Source organism: Chiloscyllium punctatum, chromosome 6 (assembly GCF_047496795.1).
Source record: "Chiloscyllium punctatum isolate Juve2018m chromosome 6, sChiPun1.3, whole genome shotgun sequence".
NCBI lineage: Eukaryota > Metazoa > Chordata > Chondrichthyes > Orectolobiformes > Hemiscylliidae > Chiloscyllium > Chiloscyllium punctatum.
Genome location: NC_092744.1, coordinates 126,519,294 through 126,531,524, shown reverse-complemented (window position 1 = coordinate 126,531,524; position 12,231 = coordinate 126,519,294).

Here is a 12,231-nt window from a genome sequence, read left to right as displayed (position 1 = left end):
AAAGGGACAGAGAGAGAGAGAAAAGGGAAAGATAGAGATAGAGAAAAGGGACAGAAAGAGAGAGAGAAAAAGGGACAGAGAGAGAAAAGGGACAGAGAGAGAGAGAGAAAAGGGGCAGAGAGAGAGAGAGAAAAGGGACAGATAGAGAATGAAGAGGGACAGAAAGAGAGAGAGAAAAGGGACAGAGATAGAGTGAGAGAAAAGGGAACTGAGAGAGAGAAACAGAAAAGGGACAGCGAGAGAAAAAAAAGGACAGATAGAGACAGAAAAGGGACAGAAAGAGAGAGAGAAAAGAGACAGAGAGAGAGAAAGGGACAGCTAGAGAGAGAGAAAAGGGACAGAGAGAGAGAGAGAAAAGGGACCGAGAGAGAGAAAAGGGACAGAGAGCGAGAGAAAAGGGACAGAGAGAGAGAGAGAGAGAGAAAAGGGACAGAGAGAGAGAGAAAAGGGACAGAGAGAGAGAGAAGAAAAGGGACAGATAGAGAGTGAAAAGGGACAGAAAGAGAGAGAGAAAAGGGACAGAGAGAGAGAGAAAAGGGACAGAGAGAGAGAGAGAAAAGGGACATTTAGACAGTGAAAAGGGACAGAAAGAGAGAGAGATAAAAGGGACAGAGAGAGAGAGTGAGAGAAAAAGGACTGATGGAGAGAATGAGAAAAGGGACAGCGAGAGAAAAAAAGGGACAGATAGAGAGAGAAAAGGGATAGAAAGAGAGAGAGAGAAAAGGGACAGATAGAGAGTGAAAAGGGATAGAAAGAGAGAGAGAATAGGGACAGAGAGAGAGAAAAGGGACAGAGAGAGAGAGAGAAAAGGGACAGAGAGAGAGAGTGAGAGAAAAAGGACTGATGGAGAGAAAGAGAAAAGGGACAGCGAGAGAAAAAAAGGGACAGATAGAGAGAGAAAAGGGACAGAGAGAGAGAGAGAAAAGGGACAGATAGAGAGTGAAAAGGGATAGAAAGAGAGAGAGAAAAGGGACTGAGAGAGAGAAAGAGAAAAGGGCCAGCGAGAGAGAGAAAAGGGACAGATAGAGAGAGAAAAGGGACGGAGAGAGAAAGAAAAGGGACAGAGAGAGAGAGAGTGAGAGAAAAGGGACAGAGAGAGAGAAAGAGAAAAGGGACAGCGATAGAAAAAAAGGGACAGATAGAGAGAGAAATGGGACAAAGAGAGAGAGAGAAAAGGGACAGACAGAGAGAGAGAGAAAAGGGACAGATAGAGAGTGAAAAGGGACAGAGAGAGAGAGAAAAGGGAAAGATAGAGATAGAGAAAAGGGACAGAAAGAGAGAGAGAAAAAGGGACAGAGAGAGAAAAGGGACAGAGAGAGAGAAAAGGGACAGAGAGAGAAAGAGAAAAGCGACAGATAGAGAATGAAAAGGGACAGAAAGAGAGAGAGAAAAGGGACAGAGATAGAGTGAGAGAAAAGGGAATTGAGAGAGAGAAAGAGAAAAGGGACAGCGAGAGAAAAAAAAGGACAGATAGAGACAGAAAAGGGACAGAAAGAGAGAGAGAAAAGAGACAGAGAGAGAGAGAAAGGGACAGATAGAGAGAGAGAAAAGGGACAGCGAGAGAGAGAAAAGGGACCGAGAGAGAGAAAAGGGACAGAGAGCGAGAGAAAAGGGACAGAGAGAGAGAAAAGGGACAGAGAGAGAGAGAGAAAAGGGACAATTAGACAGTGAAAAGGGACAGAAAGAGAGAGAGGAAAAAGGGACAGAGAGAGAGAGTGAGAGAAAAAGGACTGATAGAGAGAAAGAGGAAAGGGACAGCGAGAGAAAAAAAGGGACAGATAGAGAGAGAAAAGGGACAGAGAGAGAGAGAGAGAAAAGGGACAGAGAGAGAGAGAAAAGGGACAGGTAGAGAGTGAAAAGGGACAGAAAGAGAGAGAGAAAAGGGACAGAGAGAGAGAGAAAAGGGACAGAGAGAGAGAGAGAGAGAAAAGGGACAGAGAGAGAGAGAAAGGGACAGAGAGAGAGAGAGAGAGAAAAGGGACATTTAGACAGTGAAAAGGGACAGAAAGAGAGAGAGATAAAAGGGACAGAGAGAGTGAGTGAGAGAAAAAGGACTGATGGAGAGAAAGAGAAAAGGGACAGCGAGAGAAAAAAAGGGACAGATAGAGAGAGAAAAGGGACAGAGAGAGAGAGAGAAAAGGGACAGATAGAGAGTGAAAAGGGATAGAAAGAGACAGAGAAAAGGGACAGAGAGAGAGAGAAAAGGGACAGAGAGAGAGAGAGAAAAGGGACAGAAAGAGAGAGAGAAAGGGGACTGAGAGTGAGAAAGAGAAAAGGGACAGCGAGAGAAAAAAAGGACAGATAGAGAGAGAAAAGGGACAGAGAGAGAGAGAGAAAAGGGACAGACAGAGAGAGAGAGAGAAAAGGGACAGGTAGAGAGTGAAAAGGGACAGATACAGAGACAGAAAAGGGACAGAGAGAGAGTTAGAGAATAGGGACTGAGAGACAGAAAGAGAAAAGGGACAGCGACAGAAAAAAAAGGGACAGATAGAGAGAGAAAAGGGACAGAAAGAGAGAGAGAAAAGGGACAGAGAGAGAGAGAGAAAAGGGACAGAGAGAGAAAGAGAAAAGGGACAGAGAGAGAGAGAGAAAAGGGACAGATAGAGAGTGAAAAGGGACAGATAGAGAGACAGAAAAGGGACAGAGAGAGAGAGAAAAGGGACAGAAAGAGAGAGAGAAAAGGGACGGAGAGAGAGAAAAGGGACAGAAAGCGAGAGAGAAAAGGGACGGAGAGAGAAAGAAAAAGGACAGAGAGAGAGAGAGTGAGAGAAAAGGGACAGAGAGAGAGAAAGAGAAAAGGGACAGCGATAGAAAAAAAGGGACAGATAGAGAGAGAAATGGGACAGAGAGAGAGAGAGAAAAGGGACAGACAGAGAGAGAGAGAAAAGGGACAGATAGAGAGTGAAAAGGGACAGATAGAGAGACAGAAAAGGGACAGAGAGAGAGAGTGAGAGAAAAGGGACTGAGAGAGAGAAAGAGAAAAGGGACAGCGAGAGAAAAAAAGGGACAGATAGAGAAAAGGGACAGAAAGAGAGAGAGAAAAAGGACAGAGAGAGAGAGAGAAAAGGGACACAGAGAGAGAGAGAAAAGGGACAGAGAGAGAGAGAAAAGGGACAGAAAGAGAGAGAGAAAAGGGACAGAAAGAGAGAGAGAAAAGGGACAGAAAGAGAGAGAGAAAAGGGTCAGCGAGAGAGAGAGAAAAGGGGCAGAGAGAGAGAGAAAAGGGACAGATAGAGAGTTAAAAGGGAGAAAAAGAGAGAGAGAGAAATGGGACAGAGAGAGATTGAGAGAAAAGGGACTGAGAGAGAGAAAGAAAAGGGACAGCGAGATAAAAAAGGGACAGATAGAGAGAGAAAAGGGACAGAGAGAGAGAGAAAAGGGACAGATAGAGAGTGAAAAGGGACAGAAAGAGAGAGAGAAAAGGGACTGAGAGAGAGAAAGAGAAAAGGGACAGCGAGAGAAAAAAAGGGACAGATAGAGAGAGAAAAGGGACAGAAAGAGAGACAGAAGAGTTTCGGAGAGAGAGAGAAGGCACAGAAAGAGTGACAGAAAAGAGACGGAGAGAGAGAAAAAAAGGGACAGAGAGAGAGAGAGAGTGAGATAAAATGGACTGAGAGAGAGAAAGAGAAAAGGGACAGCGAGACAACAAAAGGGACAGATAGAGAGAGAAAAGGGACAGAAAGAGAGAGAGAAAAGGGACATAGAGAGAGTGAGAGAAAAGGGAACTGAGAGAGAGAAAGAGAAAAGGGACAGCGAGAGAAAAAGGGACAGATAGAGAGAGAAATGGGACAGAGAGAGAGAGAGAAAAGGGACAGATAGAGAGTGAAAAGGGACAGAAAGAGAGAGAGAAAAGGGACAGAGAGAGAGAGAACAGGGACAGAGAGAGAGAGAAAAGGGACAGATAGAGAATGAAAAGGGACAGAAAGAGAGAGAGAAAAGGGACAGAGAGAGAGTGAGAGAAAAGGGAACTGAGAGAGAGAAAGAGAAAAGGGACAGCGAGAGAAAAAGGGACAGATAGAGAGAGAAATGGGACAGAGAGAGAGAGAAAAGGGACAGATAGAGAGTGAAAAGGGACAGAAAGAGAGAGAGAAAAGGGACAGAGAGAGAGAGAACAGGGACAGAGAGAGAGAGAGAGAGAAAAGGGACAGAAAGAGAGATAGAAAAGGGACTGAGAGAGAGAGAGAAAAGGGACAGCGAGAGAGGGAGAAAAGGGACAGAGAGAGAGAGAGAAAAGGGACAGAAAGAGAGACAGAAGAGGGACGGAGAGAGAGAAAAGGGACAGAAAGAGAGAGAGAAAAGAGACGGAGAAGAAAGAAAAGGGACAGAGAGGGAGAGTGAGATAAAATGGACTGAGAGAGAGAAAGAGAAAAGGGACAGCGAGAGAAAAAAAGGGACAGATAGAGAGAGAAAAGGGACAGAAATAGAGAGAGAAAAGGGACGGAGAGAGAGAAAAGGGACAGAAAGCGAGAGAGAAAAGGGACAGAGAGAGAAAGAAAAGGGACAGAGAGAGAGAGAGTGAGAGAAAAGGGACTGAGAGAGAGAAAGAGAAAAGGGACAGCGAGAGAAAAAAGGGACAGATAGAGAGAGAAATGGGACAGAGAGAGAGAGAGAAAAGGGACAGATAGAGAGTGAAAAGGGACAGAAAGAGAGAGAGAAAAGGGACAGAGAGAGAGAGAAAAGGGACAGAGAGAGAGAGAGAAAAGGGACAGAAAGAGAGAGAGAAAAGGGACTGAGAGAGAGAGAGAAAAGGGACAGAGAGAGAAAAAAAGGGACAGATAGAGAGAGAAATGGGACAGAGAGAGAGAGAGAAAAGGGACAGACAGAGAGAGAGAGAAAAGGGACAGATAGAGAGTGAAAAGGGACAGATAGAGAGACAGAAAAGGGACAGAGAGAGAGAGTGAGAGAAAAGGGACTGAGAGAGAGAAAGAGAAAAGGGACAGCGAGAGAAAAAAATGGACAGAGAGAGAGAGAAAAGGGACAGAAAGAGAGATAGAAAAGGGACGGAGAGAGAGAAAAGGGACAGAAAGCGAGAGAGAAAAGGGACGGAGAGAGAAAGAAAAGGGACAGAGAGAGAGAGAGTGAGAGAAAAGGGACAGAGAGAGAGAAAGAGAAAAGGGACAGCGAGAGAAAAAAAGGGACAGATAGAGATAGAAAAGGGACAGAGAGAGAGAGAAAAGGGACAGATAGAGAGTGAAAAGGGATAGAAAGAGAGAGAGAAAAGGGACAGAGAGAGAGAGTGAGAGAAAAAGGACTGATGGAGAGAAAGAGAAAAGGGACAGCGAGAGAAAAAAAGGGACAGATAGAGAGAGAAAAGGGACAGAGAGAGAGAGAGAAAAGGGACAGATAGAGAGTGAAAAGGGATAGAAAGAGAGAGAGAAAAGGGACAGAGAGAGAGAGAAAAGGGACAGAGAGAGAGAGAGAGAAAAGGGACAGAAAGAGAGAGAGAAAGGGGACTGAGAGAGAGAAAGAGAAAAGGGACAGCGAGAGAAAAAAGGGACAGATAGAGAGAGGAAAGGGACAGAGAGAGAGAGAAAAGGGACAGACAGAGAGAGAGAGAAAAGGGACAGATAGAGAGTGAAAAGGGACAGATACAGAGACAGAAAAGGGACAGAGAGAGAGTGAGTGAATAGGGACTGAGAGAGAGAAAGAGAAAAGGGACAGCGAGAGAAAAAAAGGGACAGATAGAGAGAGAAAAGGTACAGAAAGAGAGAGAGAAAAGGGACAGAGAGACAGAGAAAAGGGACAGAGAGAGAACGAGAAAAGGGACAGAGAGAGAGAGAGAAAAGAGACGGAGAAGAAAGAAAAGGGACAGAGAGAGAGAGTGAGATAAAATGGACTGAGAGAGAGAAAGAGAAAAGGGACAGCGAGAGAAAAAAAGGGACAGATAAAGAGAGAAAAGGGACAGAAAGAGAGAGAGAAAAGGGAGGGAGAGAGAGAAAAGGGACAGAAAGCGAGAGAGAAAAGGGACGGAGAGAGAAAGAAACGGGACAGAGAGAGAGAGAGTGAGAGAAAAGGGACAGAGAGAGAGAAAGAGAAAAGGGACAGCGATAGAAAAAAAGGGACAGATTGAGAGAGAAATGGGACAGAGAGAGAGAGAGAAAAGGGACAGACAGAGAGAGAGAGAAAAGGGACAGATAGAGAGACAGAAAAGGGACAGAGAGAGAGAGTGAGAGAAAAGGGACTGAGAGAGAGTGAGAGAAAAGGGACAGCGAGAGAAAAAAAGGGACAGTTAGAGAGAGAAAAGGGATAGAGAGAGAGAGAGAAAAGGGACAGATAGAGAGTGAAAAGGGACAGAAAGAGAGAGAGAAAAGGGACAGAGAGAGAGAGAGAAAAGGGACAGAAAGAGAGAGAGAAAAGGGACTGAGAGAGAGAAAGAGAAAAGGGACAGAGAGAGAGTGAGAGAAAAGGGAACGGAGAGAGAGAAAGAGAAAAGGGACAGCGAGAAAAAAAAGGGACAGATAGAGAGAGAAAAGGGACAGAGAGAGAGAGAGAAAAGGGACAGATAGAGAGTGAAAAGGGACAGAAAGAGAGGGAGAAAAGGGACAGAGAGAGAGAGAGAAAAGGGACAGAAAGAGAGAGAGAAAGGGGACTGAGAGAGAGAAAGAGAAAAGGGACAGCGAGAGATAAAAGGGACAGATAGAGAGAGAAAAGGGACAGAAAGAGAGACAGAAGAGGGACGGAGAGAGAGAAAAGGGACGGAGAAGAAAGAAAAGGGACAGAGAGAGAGAGTGACTTAAAATGGACTGAGAGAGAGAAAGAGAAAAGGGACAGCGAGAGAAAAAAAGGGACAGATAGAGAGAGAAAAGGGACAGAAAGAGAGAGAGAAAAGGGACGGAGAGAGAGAAAAGGGACAGAAAGCGAGAGAGAAAAGGGACGGGGAGAGAAAGAAAAGGGACAGAGAGAGAGAGAGAAAAGGAACAGAGAGAGAGTGAAAAGGGACAGAAAGCGAGAGAGAAAAGGTACGGGGAGAGAAAGAAAAGGGACAGAGAGAGAGAGAGAGAGATAAAAGGGACAGAGAGAGAGAGAAAAGGGACAGATAGAGAGTGAAAAGGGACAGAAAGAGAGAGAGAAAAGGGACTGAGAGAGAGAAAGAGAAAAGGGACAGCGAGAGAAAAAAAGGGACAGATAGAGAGAGAAAAGGGACAGAAAGAGAGACAGAAGAGTTTCGGAGAGAGAGAAAAGGGTCAGAAAGAGAGAGAGAAAAGGGACGGAGAGAGAGAAAAGGGACAGAAAGCGAGAGAGAAAAGGGACGGGGAGAGAAAGAAAAGGGACAGAGAGAGAGAGTGCGAGAAAAGGGACAGAGAGAGAGAAAGAGAAAAGGGACAGCGAGAGAGAAAGAGAAAAGGGACAGCGAGAGAAAAAAAGGGACAGATAGAGAGAGAAATGGGACAGAGAGAGAGAGAGAGAAAAGGAACAGAGAGAGAGTGAAAAGGGACAGAAAGCGAGAGAGAAAAGGGACGGGGAGAGAAAGAAAAGGGACTGAGAGAGAGTGAGAGAAATGGGACAGAGAGAGAGAGAGAAAAGGAACAGAGAGAGAGCGAAAAGGGACATTAAGCGAGAGAGAAAAGGGACGGGGAGAGAAAGAAAAGGGACAGAGTGAGAGAGAGTGAGAGAAAAGGGACAGAGAGAAAGAGAGAAAAGGGACAGAGAGAGAGAGAAAAGGGACAGATAGAGAGTGAAAAGGGAGAGAAAGAGAGAGAGAAATGGGACAGAGAGAGAGAGTGAGAGAAAAGGGACTGAGAGAGAGAAAGAAAAGGGACAGCGAGGGAAAAAAAGGGACAGATAGAGAGAGAAAAGGGAATGAAAGAGAGAGAAAAGGGACGGAGAGAGAGAAAAGGGACAGAAAGAGAGAGAGAAAAGGGACGAAGAGAGAAAGAAAAGGGACAGAGAGAGAGAGAGAAAAGGGACAGAGAGAGAGAGAGAAAAGGGACAGAGAGAGAGAGAGAAAAGGGATACACAGAAAGAACAGGGACAGAGAGAGAGAACGAAAAGGGACAGAGAGAGAGAGAGAAAAAGGACAGATAGAGAGAGAGAAAAGGGACAGAGAGCGAGAGAAGGGACAGAGAGAGAGAGAAAAGGGACAGAGAGAGAGAGAGAAAAGGGACAGAGAGAGAGTGAAAAGGGACAGCGAGAGAGAGAAAAGGGAAAGATAGAGATAGAGAAAAGGGACAGAAAGAGAGAGAGAAAAAGGGACAGAGAGAGAAAAGGGACAGAGAGAGAGAGAGAAAAGGGACAGAGAGAGAGAGAAAAGGGACAGATAGAGAGTGAAAAGGGACAGATAGAGAGACAGAAAAGGGACAGAGAGAGAGAGTGAGAGAAAAGGGACTGAGAGAGAGAAAGAGAAAAGGGACAGCGAGAGAAAAAAATGGACAGAGAGAGAGAGAAAAGGGACAGAAAGAGAGATAGAAAAGGGACGGAGAGAGAGAAAAGGGACAGAAAGCGAGAGAGAAAAGGGACGGAGAGAGAAAGAAAAGGGACAGAGAGAGAGAGAGTGAGAGAAAAGGGACAGAGAGAGAGAAAGAGAAAAGGGACAGCGAGAGAAAAAAAGGGACAGATAGAGATAGAAAAGGGACAGAGAGAGAGAGAGAAAAGGGACAGATAGAGAGTGAAAAGGGATAGAAAGAGAGAGAGAAAAGGGACAGAGAGAGAGAGTGAGAGAAAAAGGACTGATGGAGAGAAAGAGAAAAGGGACAGCGAGAGAAAAAAAGGGACAGATAGAGAGAGAAAAGGGACAGAGAGAGAGAGAGAAAAGGGACAGATAGAGAGTGAAAAGGGATAGAAAGAGAGAGAGAAAAGGGACAGAGAGAGAGAGAAAAGGGACAGAGAGAGAGAGAGAGAGAAAAGGGACAGAAAGAGAGAGAGAAAGGGGACTGAGAGAGAGAAAGAGAAAAGGGACAGCGAGAGAAAAAAGGGACAGATAGAGAGAGGAAAGGGACAGAGAGAGAGAGAAAAGGGACAGACAGAGAGAGAGAGAAAAGGGACAGATAGAGAGTGAAAAGGGACAGATACAGAGACAGAAAAGGGACAGAGAGAGAGTGAGTGAATAGGGACTGAGAGAGAGAAAGAGAAAAGGGACAGCGAGAGAAAAAAAAGGGACAGATAGAGAGAGAAAAGGGACAGAAAGAGAGAGAGAAAAGGGACAGAGAGACAGAGAAAAGGGACAGAGAGAGAACGAGAAAAGGGACAGAGAGAGAGAGAGAAAAGAGACGGAGAAGAAAGAAAAGGGACAGAGAGAGAGAGTGAGATAAAATGGACTGAGAGAGAGAAAGAGAAAAGGGACAGCGAGAGAAAAAAAGGGACAGATAAAGAGAGAAAAGGGACAGAAAGAGAGAGAGAAAAGGGAGGGAGAGAGAGAAAAGGGACAGAAAGCGAGAGAGAAAAGGGACGGAGAGAGAAAGAAACGGGACAGAGAGAGAGAGAGTGAGAGAAAAGGGACAGAGAGAGAGAAAGAGAAAAGGGACAGCGATAGAAAAAAAGGGACAGATTGAGAGAGAAATGGGACAGAGAGAGAGAGAGAAAAGGGACAGACAGAGAGAGAGAGAAAAGGGACAGATAGAGAGACAGAAAAGGGACAGAGAGAGAGAGTGAGAGAAAAGGGACTGAGAGAGAGTGAGAGAAAAGGGACAGCGAGGGAAAAAAAGGGACAGTTAGAGAGAGAAAAGGGATAGAGAGAGAGAGAGAAAAGGGACAGATAGAGAGTGAAAAGGGACAGAAAGAGAGGGAGAAAAGGGACAGAGAGAGAGAGAGAAAAGGGACAGAAAGAGAGAGAGAAAGGGGACTGAGAGAGAGAAAGAGAAAAGGGACAGCGAGAGATAAAAGGGACAGATAGAGAGAGAAAAGGGACAGAAAGAGAGACAGAAGAGGGACGGAGAGAGAGAAAAGGGACAGAAAGAGAGAGAGAAAAGAGACGGAGAAGAAAGAAAAGGGACAGAGAGAGAGAGTGACTTAAAATGGACTGAGAGAGAGAAAGAGAAAAGGGACAGCGAGAGAAAAAAAGGGACAGATAGAGAGAGAAAAGGGACAGAAAGAGAGAGAGAAAAGGGACGGAGAGAGAGAAAAGGGACAGAAAGCGAGAGAGAAAAGGGACGGGGAGAGAAAGAAAAGGGACAGAGAGAGAGAGAGAAAAGGAACAGAGAGAGAGTGAAAAGGGACAGAAAGCGAGAGAGAAAAGGTACGGGGAGAGAAAGAAAAGGGACAGAGAGAGAGAGAGAGAGATAAAAGGGACAGAGAGAGAGAGAAAAGGGACAGATAGAGAGTGAAAAGGGACAGAAAGAGAGAGAGAAAAGGGACTGAGAGAGAGAAAGAGAAAAGGGACAGCGAGAGAAAAAAAGGGACAGATAGAGAGAGAAAAGGTACAGAAAGAGAGACAGAAGAGTTTCGGAGAGAGAGAAAAGGGTCAGAAAGAGAGAGAGAAAAGGGACGGAGAGAGAGAAAAGGGACAGAAAGCGAGAGAGAAAAGGGACGGGGAGAGAAAGAAAAGGGACAGAGAGAGAGAGTGCGAGAAAAGGGACAGAGAGAGAGAAAGAGAAAAGGGACAGCGAGAGAGAAAGAGAAAAGGGACAGCGAGAGAAAAAAAGGGACAGATAGAGAGAGAAATGGGACAGAGAGAGAGAGAGAGAAAAGGAACAGAGAGAGAGTGAAAAGGGACAGAAAGCGAGAGAGAAAAGGGACGGGGAGAGAAAGAAAAGGGACAGAGTGAGAGAGAGTGAGAGAAAAGGGACAGAGAGAAAGAGAGAAAAGGGACAGAGAGAGAGAGAAAAGGGACAGATAGAGAGTGAAAAGGGAGAGAAAGAGAGAGAGAAATGGGACAGAGAGAGAGAGTGAGAGAAAAGGGACTGAGAGAGAGAAAGAAAAGGGACAGCGAGAGAAAAAAAGGGACAGATAGAGAGAGAAAAGGGAATGAAAGAGAGAGAAAAGGGACGGAGAGAGAGAAAAGGGACAGAAAGAGAGAGAGAAAAGGGACGAAGAGAGAAAGAAAAGGGACAGAGAGAGAGAGAGAAAAGGGACAGAGAGAGAGAGAGAAAAGGGACAGAGAGAGAGAGAGAAAAGGGATACACAGAAAGAACAGGGACAGAGAGAGAGAACGAAAAGGGACAGAGAGAGAGAGAGAAAAGGGACAGATAGAGAGAGAGAAAAGGGACAGAGAGCGAGAGAAGGGACAGAGAGAGAGAGAAAAGGGACAGAGAGAGAGAGAGAAAAGGGACAGAGAGAGAGTGAAAAGGGACAGCGAGAGAGAGAAAAGGGAAAGATAGAGATAGAGAAAAGGGACAGAAAGAGAGAGAGAAAAAGGGACAGAGAGAGAAAAGGGACAGAGAGAGAGAGAGAAAAGGGACAGAGAGAGAGAGAAAAGGGACAGATAGAGAGTGAAAAGGGACAGATAGAGAGACAGAAAAGGGACAGAGAGAGAGAGTGAGAGAAAAGGGACTGAGAGAGAGAAAGAGAAAAGGGACAGCGAGAGAAAAAAATGGACAGAGAGAGAGAGAAAAGGGACAGAAAGAGAGATAGAAAAGGGACGGAGAGAGAGAAAAGGGACAGAAAGCGAGAGAGAAAAGGGACGGAGAGAGAAAGAAAAGGGACAGAGAGAGAGAGAGTGAGAGAAAAGGGACAGAGAGAGAGAAAGAGAAAAGGGACAGCGAGAGAAAAAAAGGGACAGATAGAGATAGAAAAGGGACAGAGAGAGAGAGAGAAAAGGGACAGATAGAGAGTGAAAAGGGATAGAAAGAGAGAGAGAAAAGGGACAGAGAGAGAGAGTGAGAGAAAAAGGACTGATGGAGAGAAAGAGAAAAGGGACAGCGAGAGAAAAAAAGGGACAGATAGAGAGAGAAAAGGGACAGAGAGAGAGAGAGAAAAGGGACAGATAGAGAGTGAAAAGGGATAGAAAGAGAGAGAGAAAAGGGACAGAGAGAGAGAGAAAAGGGACAGAGAGAGAGAGAGAGAAAAGGGACAGAAAGAGAGAGAGAAAGGGGACTGAGAGAGAGAAAGAGAAAAGGGACAGCGAGAGAAAAAAGGGACAGATAGAGAGAGGAAAGGGACAGAGAGAGAGAGAAAAGGGACAGACAGAGAGAGAGAGAAAAGGGACAGATAGAGAGTGAAAAGGGACAGATACAGAGACAGAAAAGGGACAGAGAGAGAGTGAGTGAATAGGGACTGAGAGAGAGAAAGAGAAAAGGGACAGCGAGAGAAAAAAAAGGGACAGATAGAGAGAGAAAAGGGACAGAAAGAGAGAGAGAA